This window comes from Triturus cristatus, chromosome 8 (genome assembly GCF_964204655.1).
Source record: "Triturus cristatus chromosome 8, aTriCri1.1, whole genome shotgun sequence".
Classification (NCBI taxonomy): Eukaryota; Metazoa; Chordata; class Amphibia; order Caudata; family Salamandridae; genus Triturus; species Triturus cristatus.
Window position 1 is genome coordinate 1,421,090,066 of NC_140591.1, and position 15,565 is coordinate 1,421,105,630.

The 15,565-nt window shown below is 49.4% G+C and overlaps 1 protein-coding gene across 2 annotated transcripts in view; it reads right to left on the reverse strand.

Annotated features, from left to right (window-relative positions):
* CCDC83 (coiled-coil domain containing 83) overlaps window positions 1-15,565 on the reverse strand; it is a 112,862-nt gene that overhangs the window by 49,627 nt on the left and 47,670 nt on the right. The gene's annotated exons all lie outside the window — the stretch shown is intronic.

A 15,565-nucleotide genomic window follows, 5' to 3' on the forward strand; every position in this document is an offset into this window, starting at 1 on the left:
CTCAGAAAGTATTAAAAAGGTACTCTCTCCTCTGAGCAATCGAAGAACTGTGCTACAAAACAAATGGAAATCAGAAAAAGCAGGATTAAACTACTGCCCTGCACAACAATATACTAAATTATGGGTGCAAACGAATGGTTCACACACTTGCAATTACTACTGTATCATTGCCAAGACTTGCTTATATTTATAAAGTAGATGGGTGAATGGGTATTGTTGGAATTAAGAAAGGTCTTCTGCATGTTTGTAGAGTGCGTGCCCATCTGCCTGGAGTTCATCAAAGAAAAATCTTTACATTTTTGACCACCACCTCAACACACATGACAAGCAAGTGTGTGCATTAAAAGTATGAGTGTAATATGGATTGAGAGTCAGAGAAAAGCTCTGTGGTCTGGAGGGGCACACTTTATGCACCTTGATTACCTAACAGGGCTGCTGTTAGCGTGGCGGGCTGTAGAGGATTGATAGTGGTGGCAACAATAAACATAGTGGCAAGGCAGGCCTTTTCACCTGTTCATGTGAGGGAGAGTTGCCTACTAATCTCTCCCATCTGTTTTTAAATGTGTCAGCCAGCCCTCTGCCACCCATCCCTCGTCTATCCATGTGGAGTGTGGATGCTGCACGTGTATTCCTGTGGAACGTGTGTGGCCTAAGCCACAGTGGACTCCAGTCTGTATTTTTCACATCTGAATGGTACCTAAGATGGGGATGTGATGGAGCCCCGGCCGCTATGTGCATTGTAGGGCTCCTTCAGGAGATTCCAGAGGTCCTTTGTAATTGGTCAGACTCTTGAGTGTGGGTTAGAGGAGAGAAAAGACCCCTTTGAAACTCAGGGAAACTTCCCTGCCGTCTCATGGCCCATTGCTCACTGGAATGGTTACTCTCATCCCACAGAATAACAAGTAGTTTTGTAGCTTCCCTCTCCTTTAACCATTAGCTTAGGTTTCTCCTAACAGGAGAAACCCAGCTCCAGCCCACCTTCCTGCTAGCATCTCACAATCAAACCATGGATGGCCTGGAGTGAGTGTAAGAAGGAAATGGGCCATAACTGCACTAAACCGGTCGCAGAGCAAACTGTTGGAATACATAACTGCTGTCTGCATCGTTACTATAAAATAGGGCAGAAAGTTCCAGCCAGTGTGCCAAGAATTCTTTACCATAATCTGGGGTTCCACACCAGTGGTGACAGATACATTTTTCTTTCCTCCAGGACTGTGTTAAACACTGGGAACTCCACTTGCCAGGTTTGAGAATAGAACTTTAGACAGTCTTCCTGGAGCAGCTGCTCTGGAGCCTGCATTGAAAGAAGGATCTGGCTGACTGCTGAGGCGGGGCACTAGAGGTGCCCTTCAATGAGGAAGAAGCTACCTCAAGAAGGAGGACACTCAAGGAGCTGCAGCGATGAAATGCAACACTCAAAGTAGCTTGGGGAGGACTTGCACCTCTCATGACATTAGGTGAGGAGGTCTGAGTGACCTGTAGTCCTTGCAGAATGTACTGTCTCATGGAAATACCTGCGATCGAGGGGGGGTCTGCCCGAAGATCAAGGAAGTGTTCAATTGGGGGGGAATGAGGGGGGGGGGGGGTGTTGGCACTTCCAGAAACTAATGCATCAAAGTGTTAAATGCTGATAAATTATGTTCGCAGGTATAGATGTGGGTTGCACCGAATTGAACTGTGCCAAGAAGGAACGTACCACCCGTTCACAGATGTTGTCAACAGTAGCGGCTCGCCGAGAGGGAGTGCTGCGGGGCGGTGGGCGGGGCAGTAAACTCCAGCATACGGCGCAACAGAGTTAAGTAAATAAATAAAACAATTTACATTGCGCGCGCTGCAACCCCAACTCGGCGTTGCAGCGTGCTCAATGTAAATTGTTTTATTTATTTATTTGCTTAACTCAGTTGCGCTGTATGTCAGACTTTACTACCCCCACCCCTCCCCTCCCCGCCTCACCGCCCTGCAGCAATCCCTTGGCGAGCCGCCACTGGATGTGGACATCAATCTATACCATACTTACCACTGCTAGCGGGGTGGGCTTCAAGCTTTGTTTGTGTGGGAAGCTGCTTTTAGGGTTCAAAGCTGAACCCTAGGAGAAGGACTCATCAGACTGCAAGCTGCCTGCACACCGCACAGCCCCTCCAGTGATGGAACTACATCTTCCTATGCTCACCGGACTTGGCGTAAGTAAGGGTCCCTATGCAGACTCCAATCAAGCGTTAACTGGACTAGGACGAGGAGTAGACGAATCCCACTTGGTAAACCTTGCATGGCATGCACCATTTTGAGCAGCGATGCCACAGCCCAGTGATGAACTACAGGCCAAACCTGCTTGACATACAAGCACCGGCAGAAAGGTCTGTGTTATTGGGATCATTGAAAAGGGGGGAAGAAACAATCACATCTTTCTTGTGATTGCAACATTAACTCTTGGGAAGAAGGGTGAACTAAGCCATAGATGCTCCCCATTGACAATTTCTTTGAGATGCTCCTGGGTGAGCCAAGGTTGAATGAACATTACCACATAAGGCCTGTACCTAGGAAAGTTTAAATTCTTCCCCAGATTATCATGGTTTCTACTTACTATCGGAATACCACTTCCTGAGCTGTCTTATAATTATGTACAGTAACGGGTTGTGGGTTATTAATAAAGTATTTTTCTTTTAAAAACTCCACTCTTACCGCCTGGTAATTCAGACACTGCTTGAGCTCTTATACATCTGGTGCATAATACTGAAGCACGCCGCTTCCTCTGCGGACAAAGAAGTCAGCACTCCAGGGAGAAGGAATTCTTTTACAAAACATATGGGTATATTCTCAAGAACGTGTGATAACCATCGCAAAAGTTACATAACGCAATACAACATCGCAGTCCATCACGGGAAATGTACGTCGTGTTAAACAGGTATTCACAACAAGGCGGTACCATGCGATAGTCACCAGATAACGCATCAAATGGCCGTGATAAAATCAACGCCGCGCTGCAAAAATGCAAACGCAAACGCAAAAAAAGCTGTGATGAGGCCAATTGCGACACAAAACTCAGCGAAAACCAGCTAGAGGCCTGCAATTCACACGCGTCAGGTGGGAACAATCACCATAAAAGTAGAAAAAAAACTGACAAACAAATTCCAAACAACAGCCAAGCACAATGGATGTTGCTGCAGCAAATACGGAGGAGAACCAGAACCCCACAAGCCCCCCGGAGGACCAGCCTGGGACCTTGGGGTCAGGGAAGGGTAAGGAGAAGAAGAGTAGGAAGAAGCGCATCAGTCCGCAGGAAAACAGGATCCTGATAATGGAGGTGGTCGAACACCATCAACTACTGTTCGTCACCTCCACTGTATCATTGGCAGCAGAAAATGGACTATGGCAGTCCATCGTGGACAAGGTGAATGCAGTCGGAGTGCTTAAGAGGACAATGGAAGAGGTCAAGAGGCGCTGGAATGACGTCAAACGCAAAACAAAGCTGAAACTCACCAACAACCGGAAGGCAGCAATGCAGACTGGAGGTGGGAGTCCAGCGCCACAGGAGGAGCTGGACGACATGGAGGAAATGGTGTCCACAGTCATCAGTGGGGGAGACGGTGGCTGGAGCAGGGGGACCGGACACTGCTCAACAGGACCGGACACAACAGCACCACGGTGAGTAACGACCAATGACTAGGGGCACGGGGGGAGATGGGCACAATGGCACACATGCACAAGTGAGCTGAGTACATCTGTGGACAAACCATGCCCCAGACCCCAACTCCCACCAAGAAAACGATGTTCCCAAGTATGCTACATGTCAGCACTGTACAAGCACAGAAGTCAAAGGCACACCGCATGAAAGGGACAAGGGGCAGCAAAACAGAGCAGCAGGTCCCCCCATAACATGCAGAGCACATTAACACTGACAACAAAGTGGTACAAACCGCAACACGTACACAGCAGAACACAGGACACAACTGGCGCCCACTGGGTGTAGACACTGGCCAATCACAAGTGGCATTGCAGGGAAATGTGAGTAGACAATGCACAAGTTCAAACACACATCCGTGATGATGTCGAAATGTCCACTGTCCCGCAGTAAATAGGCAGCCCCTCCAAAACAGCCACGATGTACACAGTCATGCAGTCTGTATGTGAACATGTACAATCTGACAACACACATGTGAACACATTGTCAAACTGAATCTCCCCTTCACATAGCAGCGGGACAGTCAACACCTCCTGCAGAGGAGCCTGAACCTCTCTTCTCTGATGACGAAGAGGACCACCACAGCTTCGACTCTGACGCCCTGTGAGAGTTCATTGACAGTCTCCGCAGCCCACATCGAGGAGCAGGGCAGCCCAGCTGCAACGGGGACACCCCACCCCCATGCACAGACCACACAGCAGGCAGCACCCACCACCACGGCTGCCTCCCAGGACCCCCACGGAGAACACATGGCCTTCCAACGCTGTGTGTTGGGATGCCAGGAGCAGCTGGCTGAACAGGTGCAGGTGGGCTTCAACCGCATGGCAGACAAACTAGATGCCATACGTGGGTGTCTAAGTCCCATGAGGGACCACTCACAGTTCCTAACAGACACCCACAGTGCGCTCCATGCACTCCAGCGAACTATGGCTGACATCGCCAGAGTCCTGACTCTGAGACAAGAACGACTGTCTAGTCAGAGTTGCTCCATCGAGCTCGCCCGGGAGTTGGGCCTCATGCGGAGGCTCATGGAGACCATGGAGCGGGCCAATGCAGAAAGAGCGGCTGCTACGGCTGCACACCAGCGAGAGGTAGCTGGGTTCCTCAATGACCTGAAAACCATCCTCATGGCATTGCTGCCACCAGGCCTGGCGCTGCTACCACTACATCCACATCTCCGCCCCCTGAAGTGTCAGTGCCACACAGTGCGGCAGACATTCCACCTCCGGCCCCTGAGGTGTCACTGCCACACAGTGCTGGTGAGAGGCCAGCACCACCCACACTTGAGGCACATGAGACAGCAGAGGACGAAGATGTGGATGAAAGCACCTTACTGGTACGGAGAAAACTGTAGCATTCATCTCCGCCACATGGCCTGTTTCAGCTTGATTCTGCCCTCTGCATCATCACCTTCCACTGTCCCCCGATACACTCTGCGACACTCACCTTGGACCTCGCAATGGACTTCCATTTTCTGTATGTTCGCCAATGATACAGCTATCAGACTGTGGGCTGAACTCTTCCTCTTCCTTTGGACTTGTCATTCCCTGAAGGATTCTGGCTGGCCCTCCACGGGCCTACATCGTCATGTGGGGTTTGCATGGCCCTGTACTGCTCCAAATGCAACCCTCCACTGAATGTGCATTAAAAATTCCGAATCACACAGATGTGTCGTGTCTATGGTCTTTCAAGTGTGGTAGTATGGATGAATGTAGGGTCAGTGAATTCCTATTACGTCCATGTGGCTCATGTCATTGGACTTGGGTCCCAGGGTGACACATTGCCGAATGTTGTCCGGGTGGCACCGACGCAACAACAGCGACACACGCATTTGTTACTTCCTTGTCCAGCCCCGTACGTAACAATGCCCAGAGCCCTGGGGTCATTGTTCAAACCCTTACGCTGGACTGGCATACGCCATGCCAGCCCACACCACTTAAGCTCACAGTGGATGACTACAACGCTACGTGTCTCAGGTCTTCCCTGTAGGGATCTGCTGGTCACAGGTCTAGTTGTCAGCATGCCACAGCCACTCCCTCACGGCTGGTGTACACCCATACCACACCCATTCAGCATACGCGTCACAGCACATGTGACCCTGCCAATAAAAAGGGCCGGGCGCATGTGCTCGACGCCATTTCCAACCTCTCACGGGGTGTATCCGTGTGGTGTGCATGTAGGCATGGGGACCCAAGGGCCTGTGACATCACATTCCGCAGGCCCGGAGGTGACATGATAGTGTCCGCACCACACTACCCAATCATAGAGGGTCAATGACTTGTGGGGCACAGACTTGGTGGCACTGGATACACTCGGCCGGAACAGGCACACCGGTACGGGACGGTGACTTTCGGTGCACTGAGGTAGGGGCAGCGTAAGTGCTGAGCGGTGGTACAGCCTGCGATGAGGCCCCGTCCCGGCGGTCCTGATTGCTCAGGTTTTGTGTGCCCTGCGGGACTGCAGTGTAGGCCTGAGCCAACGGACAGCAGGGGCCTACCGCCACGTGGCGTGGCCTCGCGGGTCACAGAGTTAGGTGCACCTCAAGGGCTGAGCGGGTGTGCAGCCTGCGATGAGGCTGGGTGCGCTGTTATGTCCTCTGCCATTTGAGAAATCAAGACCCAGCACCAAACGTGAGACCTGGTGGCCTGGCTGCATGATGTGGAGGGTGCCATATCCGCGGGCCCCGGGCTTGTGGCTTGCAGCTGCACATGGTGGGCCCTCATTGCTAGACGCCAAGGGCGGAAGGTGAGCAGTGAGGCCTGGGTGCGCAGGGACGGGCATGCAGCGCTGGGCGGTGGGAGGTGCTGGGGTGCAGCTGCCTGGGTGCACAGGGGCGGGCATGCACAGCTGGGTGGTTGGAGGGGCTGGGGTGCAGCTGCCTGGGGTCCCAGGGGCGGGCATGCACAGCTGGGTGGCAGGAGGGGCTGGGGTGCATCTGCCTGGGTGCGCAGGGGCGGACAGGCGATGATGTCATGTCCAATTGTATGCACTGTGCCTTTCATGTATCTGGACTCTGTTTCAGATGACGGGTCTGTCTCAGATGTGGGACCTGGTGAACTGCACTACATACCGGCACGTGGTTGGAGACACACTGGTGGCAGCAGGTGAGAAGTGTGGCCTGGGTGCGCAGTGTCGGCACTCTCTCTCTGTCCCTCTCTTCTTTTCTCTCTCTCTCTCTCTCCCCCTCTTCTTTTCTCTCTCTCTCTCTCTCCCCCTCTCTGTCCGTCTATCTCACTCTCCCCCTCTCTGTCCGTCTAGCCCTCTCTCCCCCTCTCTGTCCATCTATGTCACTCTCCCCTCTCTGTCCATCTATCTCTCTCTCCCCCTCTCTGTCCGTCTATCTCTCTCTCCCCCTCTCTGTCCGTCTATCTCTATCTCTCTCTCTCTCTTTCTCTCTCTCTCCTTCACTCTCTCTCTGTCCCTTGATGTGCACAGGACACACCTTCTCATCATGATTTTTGTCTTGCAGGCTGTGACCTACGGAATGTCCCAGGGGAGCCGCCATGTGTCTTCATTTCTTTTCTGTGTTTATTTTAATACATTTTCATTTGTTGCTTCGAAGGTGAATGTGTGCTGCTAATTTTTGTGACGACACATGCATGTCACCAGATGTGATTGTGCGACATCAGGCAGATTATTTGGTACATGATTCTGTGTAGTTGATGTGTCATGTCTTTGGCTGGTGGGGGGTGCTGGGGAGGGGAGGTCCTGGGGGTGGTGGCGGTAGGTGTTGTGGCCCTCTTGGGTGTCCGGCATGCATGTTCAGTGGCTCCATGGCATCTGTTGTTCTTCAGGTGTGGCTCTGGGCTGGGCTCCCTTTTCTGTTGCAGGCTGCCATCCGACTTTGCACCAGGTCAGAGCAGGTGTTAATTTTCTGCTGCTAACGTGCCTTATCGCATGTTTCGTGGTCTTTTCGCCGATCTGGCTGGTCGTTGAGAATGTTGTGGATGGTGTTGCGGCTTTTTGCACGGGAACGCCTACTCTGCATCTCATTAGTGATAGTTGCCGGGGTCATCTGTGGCGATGTTTTTTGCGGCTGCTATCGCAGGTAAACTGGTGCTGTGGGCTGTTAGCACCAGCTTGAGAATGGGGTGATAAATTTATCGCGACTTTGGCTGCGCTAAATTGCCGTTAACTCGGCGATAGCTCTTTGAGAATATGGCCCATAGTATCGGCAGGGTAGTGATTTACTACTTGCTATAAGATACTGTTTTGAGTCTCTAACAGCACACCACTTCCCCTAGTAAGCCTTGAACTGCTCAACTTCGCTCCTCGAATGGTCAAGTGCTAGAGGAGTGTACTTGTTAGGAATCCGATCAGGCTACAGATACAAGGGGCCGGAAGTGCTGGAAAATGGGCAAGTGGACGTTTAGACAGGTGGGAGCACTAGACCGCCAACTCCTAGAAGCACTCACACTCACTCCCAGGGTTAAGGTCTTTCTTGGTTAAAGGCAGATGGTGGAAGGCAAAGGTGAATGGCGAATATCGGCCATGCAGAGATAACTGAGAACTGAATGGAATTACTGTAAGAAACTGATATCTCCTACCACTCGTATATGTACTTCAGGATCAAGTCAAAGCTGCTAAAGTATTCTCTAAATTTGATCTTATAGGAGCATCTAACATTATGGCCATGTGAAGGAGAAGATGGAATTCAATACCAGGTACAGGCATTTTGAATATCTTGTAATAACTTTCAGCCTCTGTAATGCCTCTGCAACCTTCCAGCATTTTGCCAATAATATATTCAGACATGTTGGATGCATAGATGGTGGTATATCTCAATGTCATTTTGATTTACTAATCTATATTAGAAGAACATCGGTCTCTGGTTTGGAGAGTAAGAAAGCCATCCTTTAATGTTAAGCCAAGACACATCTCTTCAGTTTCAGTTCGCTATTACAAACTCTGTGCCCGTCTTTGTTGTTTTTGTGCTGCGCTTTACTGTTTTTCTTTCAATTAGCCTAACCAGTTTCAGTTCACTATTACGAACTCTGTGCCCGTCTTTGTTGTTTTCTGCCTGTGAGTGAGCTTACTGCCTTTCTTTCAATTAGACTTGAGCCTGTATTTCCTTCTGTATTCTTTCAATTAGCCTTGAGACAGTTTTTCCTTCTGCATTGTGCCCTTCCTTGCTACTGGTCTTACAGCCCCCCCCTTCGCGCCGACACCGCTGCCCCCGGGACCCCACCCCCTCGACCACTCCTGCTCCCGCCTCCCAGGTGCTCATCCCTCCCCCTCGCCTACTTAATGGCGGCCGCTGCGCGGTCACGCCTAAGGCAAGCCTGTCTGCGTCCATCCACGACCCGACCGCAGAAAGTGCCAGAAACCCTGGATCTCCGACCATCCATCAGTACAACACTACCACCCTCCTCGCACTCATCCCCAGACGACTCAGAGAATGCAACAGGCTTCGCCGACCACGATCCGCGGGCCTGTTCTCCTGCCTCCACTGCCGCCAGACATTCATCTCCACCACCACCCCGCCTTACAACTCAACCAACGCCAGCACCGACAACCTCCTGAGATGCATCCTCCTCAACGTACGCTCCAAACACAAACACGCCATGGAAATCTGGAACCTACTCGACTCTCTCTCGCCCGACGTCACCTTCTTCATGGAAACCTGGACCAACGCCTCCTCCACCCCCGACATCAACACCGCCATCCCGGACGGATACAAGATCCAGAGGAAGGACTGCCCCAACCACCCTGGTGGGGGCATCGCCCACAAGAACGCCCTCCACCTCACCATCTCTAGCGAAACCTTCCCCTCTGCCGAACACCTACATTTCAAGATCCAGACCAGCCCCAATTCCACACTCCGAGGAACCCTCATATACAGAACCCCGGACCTCGGACACACTTCACATTCATCACCAACTTAATCGCAACCCACGCCATCGCCTCAACAAACTACATACTGATTGGCGATCTGAACTTCCACCTCGACAACCCCAACGACCCCACCTCCACCATCCTTCGTGACCACCTCGCCAACATTGTACTAAAACAACACATCGCCACACCGACCCACAGAGCAGGACATACCCTAGACCCCATCTTTGCTGCAGGAAACGGTGTTCACTTCAGCCACACAACGCAACCGCCATGGACCAACCACCACTGCGTACACTTCACTGTCGATAAACCCAAGGCACCCAAACCAGCCCCACGCCCACCACGTAGAAACTGGAGCAAAGTCACCGACGAGCAACTCAACGCCACCCTCACCTGAGACAACCACACTTGGGTACCCGACACAAACATCGCAGCCAGAGGACTCCACACCTGGATCGCCAACTGCGCAGACAAGCTCTCCCCGCTACGCATCCCTGACAAACAACGCCCCAGGAAAGCCACCTGGTTCACCACCAACTTCCAAGGAGCCAGGCGCACCTGCAGACGCCTGGAGAAGAACTGGAGAAACACAAGGACCGCTGAAAACTACTACACCTACAAGGACGCCATGACGCACTACCACAACCAAATCAGAACCACCAAGAGGAACTTCATACACAACAAAATCCTCACCAACTCCACCAACTCCAAGGAACTCTTCAGTGTCATTCAGGAATTCACTAGCCCACGCAGTGAAGCCACAGATATCTCCCCATCCCAAGACCTCTGCGACAAGCTTGGAACCTACTTCCACCTCAAGATCAAAAACCTCATATGACAACTTTGTTGACCATCTTCCAGATGCCACAGCCGGCCCACCGCCCCCCAAAGACACCAGCCAGCCCACAATCTCCAACTGGACCCCGATCACGGCCAAAGACACCTCCTGGACCTGAAAGGCATCCACTCGGGGGCCCCCACCGACCCCTGCCCTCCTCACATCTACCACAAAGCCGCAGCTACCATCACACCCAAACTACAAGGCACCATCAACACCACCTTCAAAACAGGCAGCTTCCCAGACGACTGGAAGCAAGCAGAAGTCAGGCCCCTGCTCAAGAAGCCCACAGCTGACCCCACCGACCTCAAGAACTACCAGCTCATCTTGCTCCTAACCTTCGCAGCCAAAGTAGCAGAGAAAACAGTCAACAGGGAACTGACACGATTCATCGAAGAGAACGCGTTCCTAGTCCCGTCCCAATCTGGATTCCGAAGCAACTACAGCACCGAGACCGCCCTACTCGCACCCTCAGACAACATCCGCATCCTCCTGGACCAAGGCCAATCCGCAACCCTCATCCTACTGGACCAATCATCGGCATTCGTCACTGTCTCCCACCGCACACTAGTCACCAGACTACATGACGCCGGCATACAAGGAACAGCCCTGGACTGGATCCGATCGTTCCTCACCGGAAAAAGCCAAAGGATCAGACTACCACCCTTCCTCTCCGATCCCACGAAAATCACCTGCGGAGTTCCACAGGGGTCATCACCGCGCCCGACCCTCTTCAACATCTACATGGCCCCCCTCACAGCCATCGTCCGACAACATGGTCTCAACATAGTATCCTACGCGGACGACACCCAACTCATCCTCTCCCTCACCAAACACTCCACCACAGCCAAACTCAACTTCCAGAAAGGAATGCAGGACGTCGCAGCCTGGATGACCAACAGCTGCCTAAAACTCAACGCCGAAAAGACAGAAGTCCTCATCCTTGGAACCACCCCTTCAGCATGGGACAGCACCTGGTGGCGCACCGCCCTCAGAAGCCCACCTACCCCCTCAGACCACACCAAAAACCTTGGCATTGTACTCAACTCATCACTCGCCATGAACCGACAGGTCAACGCTGTCACCTCCAGCTGCTTCAACACCCTCCGCATCCTTCAAAAGACCTTCAAATGGATCCCCCAGATTCAAGGAAGACAGTCACCCACGCACTCATCACCAGCAGACTGGACTATGGAAACGCTCTCTACGCCGGCATCAACAAGTTCCTACTCCGCAAACTCCAGACAATACAGAACACCGTGGCCAGACTTGTCCTCGGCATCCCCCGGCACAAACACATAAGCCAACACCTGTGGAGACTCCACTGGCTCCCCGTGGAGAAAAGAGTCACTTTCAAGATCCTCACTCACGTCTACAAATGCCTACACAACAACGGACCCAAATACCTCAACTTCCACATAACAAAAAGAAACCTCCGATCTGCCATCCTTGCACTAGCTGAAACCCCACGCATCCACAGAGCCAGAGCAGGCGGAAGATCCTTCTCTCACATCGCAGCCAAGACCTGGAACGAGCTACCGGCAGACATCAGACTCTTCCCCCTCCCTGAACACCTTTAGGAAGACCCTCAAGACCTGGCTTTTCGGCTGAATAGACCTGCGGACCCCCCCCCCCTACACTCAGCACTTTGAGACCCTCACGGGTGAGTAGCGCGCTTACAATTCCCTTGATTGATTGATTGATCTCTTCAAAATTTCTACCAGTTCCTTTCTCAGCTTTAGGATATCTTAACATATAATAGGAATGGACTCTGCTATGGTATAAATAGTATTAGACTGGCCTTTCTGAAAAACATAGAGGAAGTTAAAAGGTTTATTAGTTTCACCAACTTTTATAAACGAGTCGTAGAGAACCTTTCAACCATTATTCAGCTAATAGTTTACTTAATCCGGAAGGGGTAAAGTTCAAGGGGGGCGAAGAGCAGCAAGAAACCTTTAATCTACTCAAGATAACCTTTACCTCTACTCAAGTTTTGAGACATCCCAATAAGTTCCTGCCATTTTTAGTAGAGATAGATGCCTTTCTATTTTATCATCAGAGCTATACTATCACAAAGGGATCCCAAAACCGAAGAAATTCATCCAGTAGCATTCTACTCATGAACATTAATGGACACGAAAAAGAATTACACGATTTACTATTGAGAGCTCTTAGTTATTAAAGAGTAATTTTCTCATTTGTGACATCACATGGGAGGAACTCAGAATATAATTACTGTATGGGGCAGGAGTCTCTAAACCTTCCCATAATGAGAGCTACTTCTGATCACTAAACACCATCCTGAGCTAATGCCTAATGTAGTGTTTTGAAAGGGGTACGCAAGGGTCAAGAAACTTAAACACCACCACTGTAGTTCTCTAGTCCTGCCACTGTGAGCAAGTGGAATTAAAGTCACACGCTTGATCGCAAACGGTTTGCCGCTGGAGTAGGAGTACAAAAGGACCAGTTTTGTTCCTTTGCTTTTAAGAGAGCAAGAAAGAGAAAGTAGAGAGAGAGAGAGAGAGAGACAAAGAAAGACAGAGAAAGGAGGGGAAAAGAGAAACAATCAGAGAGAAAGGAGAAAATGACAGTAGAGAGAGGAGAAAAAAGAAAGAAGCGGAAAAAACCTGAGAATGTAAAAGAAAAAAGAAAAGGAAAGAGAAAGAAGTCAAGATAAGAAAAAAAGGGAAAATTATTGAATAAGAGATATGTAAAAACGAAAAAATAAGACAAAAAGAAAGCAAGGGAAAGTGAGGAGGAGAGAAAGGAAAAGAAAAAGAGGATGAAAACATACAAGAAGTAGAAAAAGAAACAAAATCTAGAAAGAAATAAAGCACGGTGATAGAAAGGAAGAAAGATAAACAGAGAAATAAGTCAAAACTGCAGGAAAATAGATGAAGAAGGAAAGTAGAGAAAGAAGCAGATAAAGATAGAAGTTGCAAAGGAAAGAGAGGAAGGGGAGAAAGCAAGAAAGGGGAGAGAGGTAAACAAAATGGAGCAAGGAGAGAAAGACAAAAATGGGAGGTGCAAAGAAGAAGAAAGAACTGGCAGAAGAGATGGAAAGGAGAAAGGAGAAAAAAAAGAAAGGGAAAGAACAAAAGTGAAAAAAAGAAAACAGACAAAGGGACGAAACCATGAGAAGTAGTGGAATGAATGAGAAGAGAAAAAAAAGAAACCCTAGAAAGAGAGAAAGAGGAAAAAAGTAGAAAAAGGCAGAGAAGAGAAAGAAATTTAGAAAGAAATAGAAGAAAGAATTAGAAAGTGAAAGAAGAAGGAGATTAACTGAGAAAGAGGTGAGAAAAAGATCATGAAAGGAGAAAAAGAAAGAAAGAACAAAAATTATTTTTTCAGAAAAGTGTAGCCTGAATCCTCCTGTACTGTAAGCTTCCAAGGCTTCACAAAAACCGGTGCATTGTTTTTAAAGCTGCTTTCGCTGGAGGGCAGCCCCATTCTCTCAAACAAGCTGACTTGGAATTACCATGTGCAAGCTACTGAGACGCAGCATGCCAGCTACTGGTAGCTCACAGGTGACCTCTTGAAGACACCTGGTATGGACAGATCATAAGAACTTTTGATATCTCATCACTATTGAATCTGGAAAGTTGAGCCATGCCAGATGGGCCTTGTACCTTGATTTAATTATGTCATCATCTATCAACTGAGCAAACGATCTAGAAAAGCACACCACCACCAGTCTCACCAAAAAGACTTGGAAACTGAGACAAGGGAGGGAATCCCATATATTTTCAGTACTTCGACTACAGATGACTTTTATGACTTTTTCAAATAGAACATACTTCCACTGCAATGGGTTAAAAAGAAAACGTATGATGTTTACAAGGGTTAGTTGCATGGAGATTGAACCCTGTACCTTCTCAGTAGACTAAAGCAATCTAAGTGCCTGAGATGGTATCATCACTTTCCAGCAGCAGGGGATCCTGGTCGAAAAAAGACAAAACAACTCATCGATTAAGACTGTTGGTGGCCTGGTATCAGGAAGTCCATTCGGAATTACATCACCAGGTGTGCCATACATGCTAATGCGAGAGCTTCCCACAGTTCTGCTGCATGATTGTTGCAACCTCTGCCTACTTTGCATCAACCCTGAAACATGATTTCTACGGACTTCATTCTACACTTACCTCCATCACCTGAAATCAACCCAGATCATGTCTCCAAAAAAAGAGTGCATTTCTACAGTTCCTTCTGTAACCTCACTGCTATAGACTCTTACCATACAGAGAGCCTCCCATCACCATTTAGTAAAGGCGAAGGCTGATTATAAACATTTTGCGGACCGCCATTAAAGAGAGGCTACTGTGTATATGTTTGGAAGTAAGGCCTGGTTGTCTACAAAAAATCTCACCATTCCTGGGTCTCACTCTGAGTTCAACCTATGCTTTGTAGGACCTTTCCTTGTCATTAGAATGATTAGAAAGGCATCCTTACAGCTAATACACCCCACTCACCTATACATTCACACTGTGTTTTGCATTTCACTGGTTAAAACTGTGGTCACAGGCATTCCCAACAAGTCTCCTTCAATCATGGTAGATGGGTCATCTGAGCACGAGGTTAAGGAAATTGTGGATTACCATATATTCGGAGGCCAGCTGCAATACCTTAATGCCCTAGAAGGGGCATGAGATTTCAGAAAGATAACGAGAACCTTTGGATTTTGTCCATACCCTCAGGTTGGTGAAGAAATTCCATACACAGCACCTTTAGAAAGCAGGACCACTTAATGTTCCCTAAAGAGGAATATTCTGTGGGGGTGGGGCGACAGGGGCTGGAAGGAGAACTAGGTCTCTTACTCCTGGGATGCATGCTCACTTGGTTTCTGAGTTAGGGTCATTTCTAAGTCAGCAGATGTCCTGCTTAGACTTCCTGATACCTTAGCTCAGCACATAACAATGGATTGCGTTGTTGCATTGACTTTGCAGACCCTTACTATAGTTTGCAACCTTTTTGGCCTCTCTGTTGGTTATTATTCCTTTTTACTTTACCTCATTTTCCTTTGTTTCTGCTCTCCTTAGTTTGTCCTCTTGGTGGTAGTCTGCTAAAATCCATTTCTTGTACAATCTCACCTATGTGTGTCCCGGGGCCTTCACCGGATTCCTGGTCAGCTTCAGACTTGTCATAGCATCATCTGCTGCTCAAATCGGTAAACCTTGTTTTAATTGATACCTGTATGTCATATTCCAGCTAGT